Source organism: Sciurus vulgaris, assembly GCF_902686455.1.
Source record: "Sciurus vulgaris genome assembly, chromosome: 2".
Taxonomy (NCBI): domain Eukaryota; kingdom Metazoa; phylum Chordata; class Mammalia; order Rodentia; family Sciuridae; genus Sciurus; species Sciurus vulgaris.
Window position 1 is genome coordinate 16,957,676 of NC_136462.1, and position 16,689 is coordinate 16,974,364.

Below are 16,689 nucleotides of genomic sequence, written 5' to 3' on the forward strand. Positions count from 1 at the left end.
TTCTAGAATTGTAAAAGAATACACTTGTGTTCTTTTAAGCCATCGAGTTTGTAGTAATTTTTTACAGCAGCCCCAGGAAGCTAATATAGTGGGGTAGGACACTTTTTCCTTTTTCTTCTCCTTTATCCTGCTGGCTGGAATTTGGTGGCGATGGCAGGACCTGGAGCGACAATCTTACCCCATGAAGTAGCCCTGGCAATGGAGGCCTTGCTGAGCATAATAACAAGCTAGAAGGAGCTCAAGTCCCTTATACCATGGAGTTTCACACCAGTCTAGAGGCTCTACTCTCTTCAAAGTTTCACAAGAGAAAGAAGGAAATGTTTGGGTTTTTCATTACTCACAGTTAGACATAATCCTAGCCAATCATAGGCAGGACTTTGTAGTGTTCATTCTAGACTATGGAAGTGAATTTCCGTAGAACTTATATTAACCACTTGGATTAGGCAATCAATGCAGAACGCTTACTTGGAGTGGACTGAACATGTAACGGTATTTTTTTGCTCATACTCAGGACTGTCATAGATTCTGATAGGAGCCACTTGATAGACGATGTGCAATACCAAACCAATATTTAAATTTTTTTAGAGGCTGCCTTTTCTCCACCATATTCTCTGCTCTTGGAATGATTCAGAATAATTATTCTAACAATGCTAAAGATTTGTGGATATTACAGAGTGAAGAATTGTGATGTCAGACTCCTGGGGTTGTGATGCTCTTAATTAGTTGTGTGAACTTGATTAAGACCTGTTGGGGTCTTAAGCCCCCTTGCTCTTCTCGACCAGCGGCAAGGGAAGGGGACACTGCCCAACAAGGTCAGACCGGGATAGGTAAGGCCGACTGACCGCCCGCTCCCAGCCCTCCGTGCAGAGGACAATCAGACACATCAGGGAGACCCGTCACCGCAGGAACTCGTTTATTGAGGAAATCACACAGCTTTTATGTAGGGTGGGGGCTAGGCGGGAACCAATCAGCTTAAAGGTCAGCAAGGCATGGGGTGTTCGTGCCGGCAAAAGTCCCATAAGACTATATGGCAAGCACCAGCTGATCACGTTCGCGGAACTATTGTTAACCAATCCCTGACGGTGGTCCAATTCATCGTCATTAACTATTGAAACCGCCTTTGAGGCCTTGATCTTGCTCACTCGCCAGGGAGTAAGGAGTCAGCCTGAGTTAGTTAACGTGTCATTAGTCCCAACAAAGACCCATCTCGGAAACCCAGCTTACTAATGGTTAACATAAAAAGTTAAGTTCCAATGAACGTTTCTTCCAGTTCTTTATTTCTATGAAAAACTTAGTAGATTTTAAGGACTTTTCCCAGGGTCTGACAAAGGCCAAAAATCTAAAACTTTTGAATTATTTTAGAACCGATGCTATCAAGCCACCCTGTGGAAGCTGGCAGATTTGGTGTTGGTGATTTCACTGATGTGTTGTTCTTAGAAACTAATTCAGGGTCTTAAGTCATGTTCAAACACATTGTTAACACTATCATTTACTAAAAATGAAGCATTTCAGAGTGATGAAGTACATTATTCTGTTTGGTAGCTCCTCGGAGGGGGCACTGGATGGGGTATTTTGAATTATATCTATAAGAAGTTGGTTTCTTTAAGTTGGTTATAGTGTAAACCAGAAATCACAGCAGCCTGAAGGAGTGAGCAGTTGTGGTGGACAGTGAGGACAGCAGGTGCAGAGTCACAGGTATTGTTACCAGCTGTATTTGCTGCCCAGGTACTTTGGCTTTCACGGACAGACAATCTCCAGCACTTCCCCAGGTCGCACTTTGCACATAAGTGCTGATTGAAAACTCATGATTTGAAGGCCCTTATTGAGAATCTCCTAGGGGTTGGGGTGGTGGCTCAGTGGTAGAGTGCTTGTCTAGCATGTGTGAGGCACTGGGTTCGATTCCCAGCACTGAATACAAATAAATAAAAAAAGGTTATCATCAGCTTAAAAAAAATATATACATATATATGTATGTATTTTAAAAGAATCTCCTAGAGATATTGACTCCTGGCCCCTCCCTCCAGGAGAACTGTTTGGCGCTTGCCCACATTAGCAGAAGTCAAAGTGAAGAATCCTGAATCTACTGGGTCATGCTCGATATGACAAAGGACAGCGCCTGCCAGTTTCTGCTCAGCAGTTCCAAGTTTCCTCTGCATCACAATGAACATATTGACCACGAATTCTTCATCTTTTTGTTTCCTGCAGCTCTTTAGACAAAATGTTACTCAGTTCACTGGAGAGGGTAGGGGACCTCTAGACTGTGGTCTCTATCAGTTACACCATATAGGGCCTCTTGGTTGCCACAGAAGTTATTCCCAGACGGGACTAACAATGTGACACACACTTGTTTTTCACCCCAGAAGCTTTAGTGTAACCATGACTTCATACAACTGGGGCTCTGGATGCATCTCCTGCTGAAAGTTGATCCTTTTTTTTTTGGTGCTGGCGATTGAACCCAGGGTCTCTTAGCCACTGAGCCACATCCCCAGCCCTTTTTATATTTTATTTTGAATCAGGGTTTCGCTCAGTTGCTTAGGGCCTTGCTCAATTGCTGAGGCTGGCTTTGAACTTAAGGTCCTCTGCCTCAGCCTCCCAAGCTGCTGAGATTACAGGTGTGCACCACCAGACCCAGCAAAAGCTGATCAATCTTGAAGCAGTGGATGTTTTTCAGTAGTTCTGGGTTTGGAGATCAAAGGCAAGGCAGGAGTTTTCACTCAGGTCTAGTTCTTGCAGTTTGGGAGGCAGGATTGCTGGTAAAGAGACTTCACTTAGCTCATTACAGATCTGTTCCACACACTTGATTTCTGGGAGTTGCATAACTTCAAGGACCAGAACTTCAGACTGAATTTATTTTGAGTCTGGCTTAGACAATGGTATTTCTTTTCATGTCTCCTCTGGTGATTATTATATGGAACAGGATTGAAAAGCACTGGGAATATACTGTTGTAAGTCCTTCACATTGACAGTATAGTTGTCCAATTAAAGACATATTATAAACCTAGGGCAACAATTAAGTATTTGAAAGAATTTGCCTAAATAATGTCTATAGAGATGATCAAATGAAACCCTAAGAAATTCTTAATGAATTTGGGGAATAGGCAGAAATAGGAGAGAGAGAGAGAGAGAGAGAGAGAGAGAGAGAGAGAATGGTCTTTTAGAAAACAGGTAGTGAGAAAGTAGATTTTAATTCATCTTACATATGAATGTTTTAAACACTAAAAGAGATTGTCATACTGGATAAAAAACAAGACCCAACTATATGCTTCTTTGAAGACATCAATAAGCTGAATTTGAAATGTATATGAAAAGTGAAGGAATGAGACCAGTTAAAACAATTCTGTAGGGCTGGGGTGGTGGCTCAGTGGTAGAGTGTGTGTTTAGTGTGTGTGAGGCACTGGGTTCGATTCTCAGCACCACATTAAAAAGAATTCATCAATAACTAATAAAAATATTTTAAAAAACAATTCTGTAAAGTAAGAGTGAAATTGGAATACTAATACTACCTGATTTCACAGGTTACTTTAAAGCTACAGTAATCAAGACAGGATGGTATCAGTGACAGGACAGAAACAGATCAATTCAGTGAAAGGCAGGAGTCCATAAGGAAACTCACAAATGTAATCAATGACTTTTGGTAAAATGTCATTTTTTTGCAAAATTGATTCTCATCTTCAACAAACAATGCTGGAACAATTGGATGTTCATATGCAAAAAATTTTACCTAGACACACAACTCGTACCAAAATTAATTCAAAATAAATCATAGATCCAAATATAATTCAAAACTTGAAGACTTCCACAAGAAGGCAGGAAAAATTTTCCTGATGTTTGGTTTGATAAAGCATGATATCAAAAGTATGGTTCATGGCTGGGTTCCATGGTGCATGCCTGTAATCCCACCTACTCAAGAGGCAGAGGCAGGAGGAATACAAGTTCAAGGTCAGCCTCAGAATTAAAAATAAAAAGGGCTTCCGATGAAGCTGTGTTGCCGGAAGTTTGGTCCTTGTCCCAGATGCCGATCCAACAATGAGGACGTGGTTTTGAGAAAAAGGAAAAATTTATTGCTTTGTTAGCAAAGGAGACACACAGGTGACTCCTGTCCCAGAGGCCGTGATTCTGCCCATCAGCAGGAACAGGGTTTTTTTAATAGAGGTGATTCAAAGGCTACAATCCAAGTGTTCTCTGTCTAGAGTTGTAATTCACTTGTTAATTGGGGAGATAGTCATTTCTGAGATCTTCTGGTGCCATCCCCAAAGTCTGGATTACTTCCTTCCTATGGTGGGTGTGTACTTAGGGACAGATAACTCTGTCTAAGAAGAGGAAGAAAGGTAATCCTGTTTCCCCTGAGATTAGGGATGGGGAGAGATTAGGGAGGAGCATGGAAAGAGGAAGAGAAAGAAACATGTCCATTTTAAAAAAATAAGTTGCAATGACAGAGCAGCAAGGGCTGTAATCTAAGCATAAAGCAGAACACTGTTGCAGCTTGGTGGCAAACTGTCCCTGGGTTCAATCCCAGCTCTCCCAACTCTCTCCCCTACAGAAAAAAGAAAGAAAAAATAAGTGTGGTCCATAGAAAATTGATAAATTGGAATTTATCAAAGTTAAAAGGACATGCTCTACAAAATACACTCTGAAGAGAGTGAAAAGAAGAGGATGGAAAAGTGTTTCAAATTGTATATCTGATAAAGATCTTGTATATACAATATAAAAAGAACTCTTTACATAACAAGAAAACAAGCACCCTGATTTTCAAAATGGGCAAAAGGGCAGACCTCCTATGCTGTGCAGACCTCCCATGCTGTGCAGACCGCCAAGCACCATGGGCTCCCCATCTATGAATGTGGCTGCCCACCATCACTGAGCTGCCTGCAGCCATTGCCTCAGTGGTCACTGCCATCTCGGGGCTCTGCAGCCACCACCATAGCCATCTCAAATGGTAGCCTCTGTCTTGGGACACTGATCAGGGCCTGGAAGCCCAACATCATAATCACTTGTTGATTACCACTGATCACCCGCCTTTTGCCTGTTTGCTTGCTTTTTGCCTGCCCATTGCCTGCTGCCCACTGCTGCCTGGAAGTCCATTGTCAGGGTACCTGCAGGTTTGGTTAATGCGGCTGCCGCCATCTTGGGACACTGGTCAAGGCCAGGGAGTTCAGAGCCAAGGAGTCTGCAGGTTCCCCCACCAACACTGTCATCTTGGAGAGCAGCCACCTCAGTCTGGGGACACAGGCCAGGGCCTGGAGATATATTGGGTACCTGCAGGTCTGGTTGAACCTGAGGTCTTCCTACTGGGTGTTCTAGTGGCTGCCTTCTGGCTGCCTCTTTGCAGGGTCACTCCTTTGTGTGAGCACATCCTTGCTGGTCTCTCTGCAAGTTGAAATGGCACTGAGATCTTGGGACTGCAGCAAGGCAGAACCTGGGAAATCTGAAACCCTGATCCATCAGATTGCAGCTGGGTCTGCATGGGCCAGTCTGGGCCTGGCAGGACTGTGGAAACCCGGAGACTGGGGACATTTCCCTGGCAGAGCACAGGTTGAAGACATTGTAGAGAACCAGGCTCTCTCCAGCTCAGTGAGTCCTGAAGTGCGTGGGGATGGAAGGGGCCAGCTACAATGGGTGGGAAGACAGGAGGAGGGTGTGAGGGCATCTTGCTATCAGCTTGCCCAGCCAACTGATCTGGCACCCACCGGACTGGAGCTATCATCAAACTTCAGATAACCCTACCTATCAGTGGAGAAGGGAAGCCAAGAAAAATTTTGAAAGCTAATGGAAACAATTGTTCAATTTTCCTTTGAGATTTTCCTTTCCTTTCCTGTTTTTCCCCTCTCTCTCTTACATTTCTACCATCTTTGAATCCAAATATTTTTCATGTATCAATTTATTGAGGAATGGGATGTCTGAATAGTATAGGACAGTTTTGTTGTGTATTCTTATATTTTTAGTCTTTTTTTTTTAATCTGTATTTTTTTTAAATCTATCTGTCTTCCTGGATTCTCTTTCTCACTTCTCTCATACTAACAGCCAACTTCTATTAATTCCTCCTTCACTCTTACTATAAATTTTTAACTCCATCTTTTCTTCTTCTCCCTCATAAACATCATATCCTTCACTACTTCTCTTCCCTCTTTGTCCATCATTTGAAACAGTAAACACTTTCAGAAACTTACTCTTTGTATTATAGACAATAATAGAACACGTCATTTCTATTTATTGGGACAAAACTGTAGATGACTTAATAGGAGTTATTTGGTTTAAGGCTGTATATTTTTTACATTGGGTGCTGTTAATACTGATCTATCCTTCACGGTGAGGTAGTGGAAGCCTTCAAGGACACTATAAGACTACAGGGTAGAATCTGTACTGCCTCAGATCCACACCACTAGATGGGAAAGACACACAAACAACATGAAAAAACAAGGGAACAAAGCACCTCAAACAAACCAAGATGTTCCAACAATAGAATCCATCGACAACACAGAAGTGTCAGAGAAGGAGTTTAGACAGTTAAACTGATCTTCAAAATAGATGGTATGGTATCAGAGAGAAAGTACAGGAAGTGAAAGATCGCTTCAATAAAGAGGTAGAGATTATAAGAAGGAATCAAGCAGAAATCCTTGAAATGAAGGAAATAATAAACCAAAGTAAAAATTTGATGAAAAGTACCACCAACAGACTAAACCACTTGAAAGACAGAGCTTCAGGCAATGAAGACAAAATATATACTCTTGAAAATAAAGTTGACTGCACAGAGAATATGGTAAGAAATCATGAACAGAGAACTTCCAAGAATTATGGGATAAGGTGAAAAGACCAAATTTAAGATTTATCTGAATAGACGAAGGTGTGGAGATACAAACCAAAGTAGTGCACAATATTTTCAATTACATCAACAAACTTCCCAAATATAAAGAAAGAAATGGAAAACCAACTACAAGAGACTTATAGGACCCCAAATGTATAAAATTATGGTAGTCTCACACCAATTATAATGAGAATGACTAACGTACAGAATAAAGATAGAATTTTAAAGACTGTAAGACAAAAAAAGTCAAATTACATATAAAGGGAAACCAATTAAGATATCAGCTGATTTCTCAACCCAGACCCTCAATACCAGGAGGACCTGGAAAAACAAATATCAAACTCTGAAAGAAAATGGATGCCAACAGAGAATTTTATATCCAGCAAAACTAAGCTTCAGCTTTGAAGATGAAATAAGAACCTTCCATAATAAACAGAAGTTAAAAGAATTCACAACTACAGAACATTCTCAGCAAAATATTTCATGAACAGGAAATGAGAAAAAAGCAATGAAAACCAGCAAAAGGAGGAACTACACTAAAGGAAAGGTCAATCAAAGCAGAAACTAAGTCAAATTAAAAACCGAAAATAAGCCAAAATGACTGGGAACACAAATCATATCTCAATAATAACCCTGAATGTTAGTGGCCTGAACTCATCAATTGAAAGATAAAGACTGGCAGATTGGATTGAAAAAACAAGACCCAACAATATGCTGTCTCCAAGAGACTCACCTCATAGGCAAAGACATCCACAAACTGAAGGTGAAAGGATGGGAAAAAATATATCACTCACATGATCTGCATAAAGAAGCAGTGGTTTTCATCCTCAGATAAAGTGGACTTCAAGCCAAAGTCAATTGGAAGGGACAAAGTAGGACTTTTCATATTGCTTGAGGGAATTACACATCAGCAAGACATAACAATTGTAAATATTTATGCCCCAAATAATGCAGCATCTATGTGCATCAAACAACCCTTTTCAATTTCAAGAATCAAATGGACCACAACACAGTAATACTGGGTGACTTTAACATACCTCTCACCGTTGGATATATCTTCCAAACAAAAACTAAACAAAGAAACTCTAGTAGAAGTAATGCAATCAATAATTTAGACTTAACAGACATATATAGAATATTTCATCCTTGAACAAGAAAATACACTTTCTTCCCAGCAGCACATGGATCCTTCTCTATAATAGACCATATGTTATGCCACAAATCAACTCTTAGCAAATACAAAAAATAGAAATACTGTTCTGCATTCTATCAGATCATAATGAAATGAAACTAGAAATCAATGATAAAATAAAAAATAGAAGCTACTGCATCACCTGGAGACCAAGAGCATGCTATTGAACGACAAACCTCAGAAGAAATCAGGGAGGAAATTAAAAAATACTTAGAGGTAAATGAAAACACTGACACGACATATCAAGATTTTGGGGACACTATGAAGACAGTGCTAATAGGAAAGTTCATTGCATTAAACTCATTCATTAAAAGAATAGAAAGTGAACGAATAAATGACCTAACATTACATCTCAAAGCCTTAGAAAAAGAAGAAAAAATCAACATCAAAAGCAGTAGAAGGGCTAAAATCAATGAAATTGAAACAAAAGAAACAGTTAAAAAAATTGACAAAACAAAAAGCTGGTTCCTTGAAAAAATAAATAAAATTGATAATCCCTAGCTACACTAGCAAAGAGAGAGAGAAAACTCAAATTACTAAAATGCATGAAATGAAAAAAGAAATATCGCAATAGACATTACTGAAATACAGAAGATAACTAGAAACTATTTTGAAAATTTATGCTCCAATAAAATAGAAAATCTTGAAGACATTGACAAATTTCTAGAGACATATGATCTGCCCAAATTGAATTAGGAGAACATACACAATTTAAACAGATTGATTTCAAGCAATGAACTAGAAGACACCATCAAAAACCTACCAACAAAGAAAAGCCCAGGACAGACAGATTCTCAGCTGAGTTTTACAAGACTTTCAAAGGAGAATTAACACAAATACTCCTCAAATTATTCCATGAAATGGGAAAAGAGGGAACCCTTTTAAACTCATTCTATGAGGCTAATATCACCCTCTGATTTTGTCTGATATCAAAATCAGACAAAAACACATTAGGGAAAGAAAACTTCAGACCAATGTCTCTATGAGCATAGATTCAAAAATTCTCAATAAAATTCTGGCAAATTGCATACAAAAATATATTGAATAGCTAGTGCACTATGATCAAGTGGGGTTCATTCCAGATTTCAAGGGGGGTTCAACATACAGAAATCAATAAATGTAATTCATATTAATAGACTTAAAGGCAAGAATAATATGATCATCTCAGTAGATGTAGAAAAAGCATTTGATAATATAGAGCACCTCTTCATGATCAAAACACTAGTAAAACTAGGGATAGTAGGAACATACCTCAACATTGTGAAAGCTATCTATGCTAAGCCCAAGGCCAACATCATTCTAAATGGAGAAAACCTGAAAGCATTCCCTCTAAATCTGGAACAAGATAGAGATGCCCTCTTTCATCACTTTGATTTAGTATAGTCCTTGAAACTATCCAGAGCAATTAGACAAAAGAAATTAAAGGGATACATATAGGAAAAAAAGAACTGAAACTATCACTGTTTGCCAACATGATTCTATATTTAGAAGACCCAAAAAATTCCACCAGAAAACTTCTAGAACTAATTAATGAATTCAGCAAAACAGTAGGACATAAAATCAATACCCATAAATCATATGTATTCCTATACATCAGTGATGAATCCACTGCAAGAGAAATTAGGAAAACTACACCATTCACAATAGCCTCAAACAAACAAATAAAAAAACAGAACTTGGGAATCAATCTAACAAAAGAGGTGAAAGACTTCTATAATGAAAACTACAGAACACTAAAAAAAGAAATTGAAGACCTTAGAAGATGGAAAGACTTCCCATGCTCTTGGATAGGCAGAATTAATAGTCAAAATGGTCATACTACCAAAAGTATATACAGATTTAATGCAATTCCTATTAAAATCCCAATGACATTCTTCATAGAACTAGAAAAAGCAATTATGAAATTCATTTGGAAAAATAAGAGATCCAAAATAGCCAAAGCAACCCTTAGCAAGAAAAGCGAAGCAGAAGGCATCATAATATCAGACCTTAAACTATATAACAGAGAAATAGTAACAAAAACGGCAGGGTATTGGCACCAAAATAGACATGTAGACCAATGGTACAGAATAGAAGACACAGAGACAAACCCACATAAATACAGTTATCTCATATTAGACAAAGGCACCAAAAACATATATTGGAGAAAAGATAACCTTTTCAACAAATGGTGCTGGGAAAACTGGAAATCCATATTAAACCTCTATCTCTCACCCTGCACATAAATCAACTCAAAGTGAATCAAAGACTTAGGCACTATAACAGGGACCCTGCACCTAATGGAAGAAAAAGTAGGCCCAAATCTTCATCTTGTTGGCCTAGGACCTGACTTCCTTAACAAGACTCCTAAAGTACAATAAGTAAAATCAAGAATCAATAAATGGGATAGATTCAAACCAAAAAGCTTCTCAGCAAAGGAAACAATCAATAATGTGAAAAAAGAGTCTAAAAAAATGGGAGAAAATCTTTACCACACACACCTCAGATACAGCACTACTCTCCAGGATGTATAAAGAACTCAAAACACTTAACACCAGAAAAACCAAATAATTCAATCAATAAATGGGCTAAGGAACTGAATGGACACTTCACAGAAGAAGAAATACAACTGATCAACAAAATATGAAAAAATGCTCATCATCTCTGGTAATTAGAGAAATGCAAATCAAAACTACTGTAAGATTTCATCTCACTCCAGTCAGAATGGCAATCATCAAGAATATAAACAAAAATAAGTATTGGCAAGGATGAGGGGGGAAAAGGTACACTCATACATTATTGATGGTTCTACAAATTGGGGCAACCACTTTGGAAAGTAATATGGAAATTACTAAGAAAAATTGGAATGGAACCACCATTTGACCCAGCTATCCCACTCCTTAGTTTATACCCAAAGGACTTAAAATCAGCATATTACAGTGATGCAGCCACACAATGCTTATAGCAGTTTAATTCACTATGGCTAAACTGTGAACCAACCTACATGCTCTTCAACAGATGAATGGATAAAGAAAATGTGGTATATATACACAATGGAATATTACTTAGCTTTAAAGAAGATTGAAATTATGCCATTTTCAGATAAATGGATGGAGCTGGAGAATATCATGCTAAGTGAAATAAATCAAACCCCAAAAACCAAAGGCCTAATGTTTTTTCTGATAAGCAGATGCTAATCCATAGTGGGGGGTGGGTAGGGGAGAATGAAGGAACTTTGGACTGGGCAGAGGGGAGTAAAAGTGGGAAGGATGGTGGAATGAGACAGACATTATTACCCTATATACATGTGGATTACAGTACTGGTGTGACTCTGCACCATGTTTAGCCAGAAGAATGAGAAGTTGTGCTCCATTTCTGTATAATGGGTCAAAATGCATTTTACTATCATGTATAACTAATTAGAACAAATTAAAAAATTTAAAAAGGGCAAAAGTTTGGAATACATTATCTCACCAAGGAATGCATAAGACAACTTGCTTCTATTGGCCAGAGTAATAAATGAAAGAGAAAGTGACTTTGTAATAGAGAAACCTTACAGACATGCTTAACCAAGAGATCAGGACTGGCATCACCAGTCATAAGGCATGTTGACATCATGTGCCTGCTGACACAATGCGCTGTGGATAATTCTCCTCTGTAGTATTCTTCTCCCAAGTCTATAACCTCCACCTCGCCAGGAGAAAGCTCAAGACAAATCTAAATGGAGAGATAGTGTACAAACCAGTAATCTTCAAAAGTGGCAAGGTCACCAAATATAAGATGTACAAGAAAACTGTCGAAGAATTGAATGAGACTAATTCAATGGAAGGTGATACTCTGGGATTGGATTCTGGGATAGAAAAAGTACATTATCTTTTCAATCCTGCAGAGCCCCCACCCCGCCCCACGATAGATTGTAAGTTTGTTGAGAGACAGAACTGTATCTTTTTTTTTTGTTTGTTTTTGTTTTAATTCCAAAGTAGAGATGAAGCTTTTACTTTGTCCTCTGGCACATAGCAGAGTGGCTGCTTTGGGAACATGACCAATGAACACTTTTGGTTGGGGCTGCACTTCTCTTCTTAGGCAGGTGGGTTTCCCACCACCTTCCTGTTCTCTTTTCCAGAGTCACATCGGGTGCTAGAGTGTAACAACCCGACGTTTCTTCCCGTCGTTTCCTAGCTCAGAATCAGTTACTAGAAGGAAGCAGAGAGAAAGGTACAAGACAAAGCCCTAAGAAAGCTCTCCAGAGTGGGGACATGATCCCCTCTTCTCCTGGGCAATGACATGCTGCAGGAGTCAGTGCAGGCTACCTGCTGTGACACACCTACTCACCTCCCCGCCACATGGCCAGGGCCGAGGTCATCAAAGATTGTTTTCCTTTTGTGAATCTCAAACAACAGGGGTAGTCTGTGGGCCAGCTCCACACAGTCATTCAAGTAGCTGGCTTATGGAGGTTCCACGCTTCTTCAAACACGAGTTCAGGGCTACTTGGGCGCGGACAGCTGGTTGATGGATGGAAGAAGTGAGAACCAGGAGGATCAGCCACGGAGGTTTATATGGGCCAGGCTGGGAGGGGTCCCCACATCAATTCCATTCACATGCCATTCTCTATAACTTCACAGGTGGTTGGGAAATAGAGTCTAGCTATGTGCATAGAAGGAAGAGGCTATGGCTTTGGTTGTGCATGCACGCAGATCCTTAAACCTGGAGTCATTTGTAGGAACGGCCTTGGCTTGCACTCCAGAAATCATCACAACACCCACCACTAAAAACAGAACTCCTGACCCAGAGAGACTCTCACCTCTTTCCTGATGCTCTACCGTGTCACCTGTTTTTCCTTTTACGTGAGCAATTATGGTAACAAACGCTTAGGGATAAGTGGACACAAAAGAGAACAAAGATGCACTTGTTCCAATAAACCACGGCCATCAGGACCCTTCTCCAATATCACAAGTACTGAGCCTAAGTGTTTCTTGGCAGTGATCTCCTTAAGTCAAATCAACTCAGAACACACTTAACCTGCATCAGCTGCTTTTATGGAACTCCGTAGTAGGAGTGCTGTGGAATCTTGTTAGACCTTTTGTCATTGAGTAGTAACACATTTGCTTGGGAAAAAAGAGAAATGGTAAATTAGAAAGGAGAGAACGCATCCATGGGCTGCTATTGTAGCTTAAGAATCATCACGACAGCAATTCTCTTTCATAGAAAAGCTAACCTTGCAGCGAGGTAGGCCAATTGTAGTGTTGTTACATTGAACAGTCTGGAAAACCCAAAGGCATTCACCCAAATCAATATTTTTCAGCTTAAAGCTCATGGAACATGTGGTCATTGCATGGAAATAAGACCTGGCTTTCTTTACCGAGTGAGGTTTACGTATGAGGTAAAAGTGTGCATCTTCCTAGCTGCTGTTTGAGGGTATTTTATTCGTAGAAAACATTGTTGAACTGCAGCTTGTCATGTTTATAAAACCAAAGTAAAAAGCTATTTTAAACTATGTGAAATATTAAACATGTATTAAATGATTCATTTGCAAGAGTGGTTATGTGGAATCTGGGTCCTGGGTCATTGTGAATGTGTATTAGTCACTGACATTTGAACCTTCTGGACCACATGTAAATATAAGCAGAGTTCACTAACTTCTTGGTTCTAAGCTCTTTCTCATATTGTATGTTAACTTTCAGAACTCAATAAGTAAACTAGAATAGTAGCATTTGAGAATGCCACTTTAAAGCAGCAAACCACAGAAAATGTAACCAACTCTAAATGTTTTTATCCTCTCAAAATTCTTATATTAAATCCTAATTACCAATGGGATGGAGTTAGGAGGTAGGGCTTTTAGGAAGTGATAAGGTCATGAGGGCAGAACCCTCATAAATGGAAGTAGTAGCTATATAAAAGAGGTCCCCAAGAGAGATCCCTTGCAGTGTGAAAACCCAGGGAAAGATGGCTGTCTATTCACCAGGGAATGAGCCCTCATCAGCCACAGTATTGGCCAACACCTTGTTCATGAACATCCCAGACTCCAGAACTATGAGGAAGAAACTTCTGTTATTTACAAACCACACAGTCTATGGTAGTTTGTTAAAACAGTCTGAGTGTATTAATATTCCCATGGTTAGTGATCAGTAACTGTTATGGTTTAGGTGTCCTCTAAAAGCTCATATATGAGACAATGCAAGAACATTCAGAGGAGAAATGATTGGGTTACGAGAACCTTAACCTAATCAGTGCAATAATCCCCTGATGGAATTAACTGAGTGGTAACTGAAGGTGGGTAGGGTGTGGCTGGAGGAGGTGGGTCACTGGGGGCCTGCCTTTGGGGTGTGTATTTGTATCTGGTGAGTGAAGTCTCTCTCTCGGCTTTCTGATCATCACGTAAGCCCTTTTCTCTGCCACTCTCCCACCATGATGTTCTGCCTCACCTCAAGCCCTGAGGAATGGAGCCAACTGCCTATGTACTGAGACCTCTGAAACTGTGAGCCCCCAAAATAAACTTTTCCTCCTCCAAAATTGTTCTTGTCAGATCTTTGGTCACAGCAGTGAAAAAACTGACTAAAACAGTATCAATGAGGATACTAAAGGCAATCATCTTGATGAAATCGAAAGATATCCATCAAAGGGCTAGAGAAAAAAAGCCAAAGGCAAAAGATGGAATGGTAATTGTATCAGATTTTACAGAAAGGCAAAAGCAGAACTCTGAATGTACCGTTTGCCTCACTTGCTTGAGTCCTGGAGCTGAGTACCTTGCTGTCTCTGGAACTCAGTCTGTTTCCACCTGCTCAGTCTTGGTAGGGTGGGGGCTATCAGCGGGTGTGTCCTGTTCTGAGGCTAGGAGTTTTCCAGCTATCTGGCTGCTATTAGATGGTACAGCAAGGAGGAACAGCTTTGTCCACAATGAGAAATTCTACCCCTCCCAGCCAGTCAGGCAGATAGGGAGGAACATGTACAATATTGACCATCTATTAAATGTAAAGCAGCATATCAAATATGGAGGTGGTGACTCAAAATGGCCACGGTGGTTGGATGGATGAAGGAAGAAGAAGGCTCCAACACAGGAATCAGAAGATGTACTTGACTATTTTTTAATATGACTGTGGTATTTCCTTAAACTCTTACCCCTGCTTCAGAGTAGACTGTATGTTCCTGAAAAACGAGAACCCCCATAAAATCTAGTATGGATTGGGGAAAAAAACTCAACTTTCTAGTCAGATCCACCTGCTCTGAGTCTGTGCTTATTTAACCCCTTCTGAGTTCCATATTTTTCCTATAAAAGGAGCATAAAAATAGCTATCTCAGAGGGTTATTTTCATGGACACTCAATGCTCAAGGCTAGCTTCTCTTCCCCTGAGACCTAGCTAATAATAGATGCATAATAGAGAAATGGATTAGGTACATTTTATAAAATTGTAGAATGTTAAAATTGGAAGAGTCTTTTAAAATCATCTTGGTCCAACTATCTCATTGAATTTAATTATATTTTTCCTTTTCTTAGAGTTATAAATTGATGGGGAAAATCTGCTACCATCAAAATATAATGACATCTTGTCTATTAGATGGGAAAAGATAAGACTGAGATAACCAATATTGGTGAGGATGTGGAGACAGTTTATGCTCAAGCCTTGTTGGTGGCTGTAGAGATTGGCTGAGTTTTTCTAGGATCAAATCTGGATGATACAGACCCCAAATTTAAATATATATACCCTTTGACTTACCAGTCTCACATTTAGGAATTAAGCCTGTGGAGTCAATTAAAAAATTGTACCACAATATGCATGGAAATTAATCTTTGTAGTGGTACGCATTCAGCCAAATGCTGGAAACACCCTAAATAAACACATTATGGTACACACATGCCAATTATGACAATATATGACAAATCTGTAAATCAACTGAAATGGAAAGATCTTCATAGTGAGTTGACTAGGAAAATCAGGTCACAAAACATCTTGCAGAGTAGTCTCAGGTATGTAACATTAGGAGGGTGTGCATGTGCTGTGTGCACAGAGGGACGTTGGGACAACGGTCACCACAATTTTAACAGTTGCTTCCGGATGATTTAGGATTAGTTTTACTTTCTTCTTTATATGCTTTTAAAATGCAGGGATTATTTATTTGAGCATATATTTACCTTCTAATCTGAAAATAACCCATAAAGCTGTTTTCAATTTGAAAGAAAAGACAAGTAAATAAAAATGCCTTCATGTTTCGCAATTTAATAATGTTACTTGGGAGCTGGGATGTAGCTCAGTGGTAGAGTGCTTGCCTAGCACGTGCCAAGCCCTGGGTTCAATCCCCAGTACTGCAAAAGAAAAAAAAAAAAAGTCACTTAGGCAGTGTCACTGTGCAGAATCTAATTTTATTTTTATCATTTAATCTGACTGACAAATCAACTGTGTAGGCAGTCATAACTGTAGAAAACCCACCCTTAAATACTTCTTATTTTCTGCATCCCTCCTTTCTGGGGTTCTAAAACTTACCATAGATCTTCTTTTATGAAATAATGCAATGAATAAATAAATAATACAAATTACTTATGTCTCTTTCTTATTATAAAGCTTACACATCATAAATTCATCTGTCCTAAGCCAAAATAGATGGTTGACCATTGTGTAATGTAAATCTGCCCATAAGTGACATCCAAACAAAACAGATTTCCTATCTTGTGATTAAAGAATTTTAAGGACTACCGGGCAAGATCCTGGATGTGTGCTGTGTA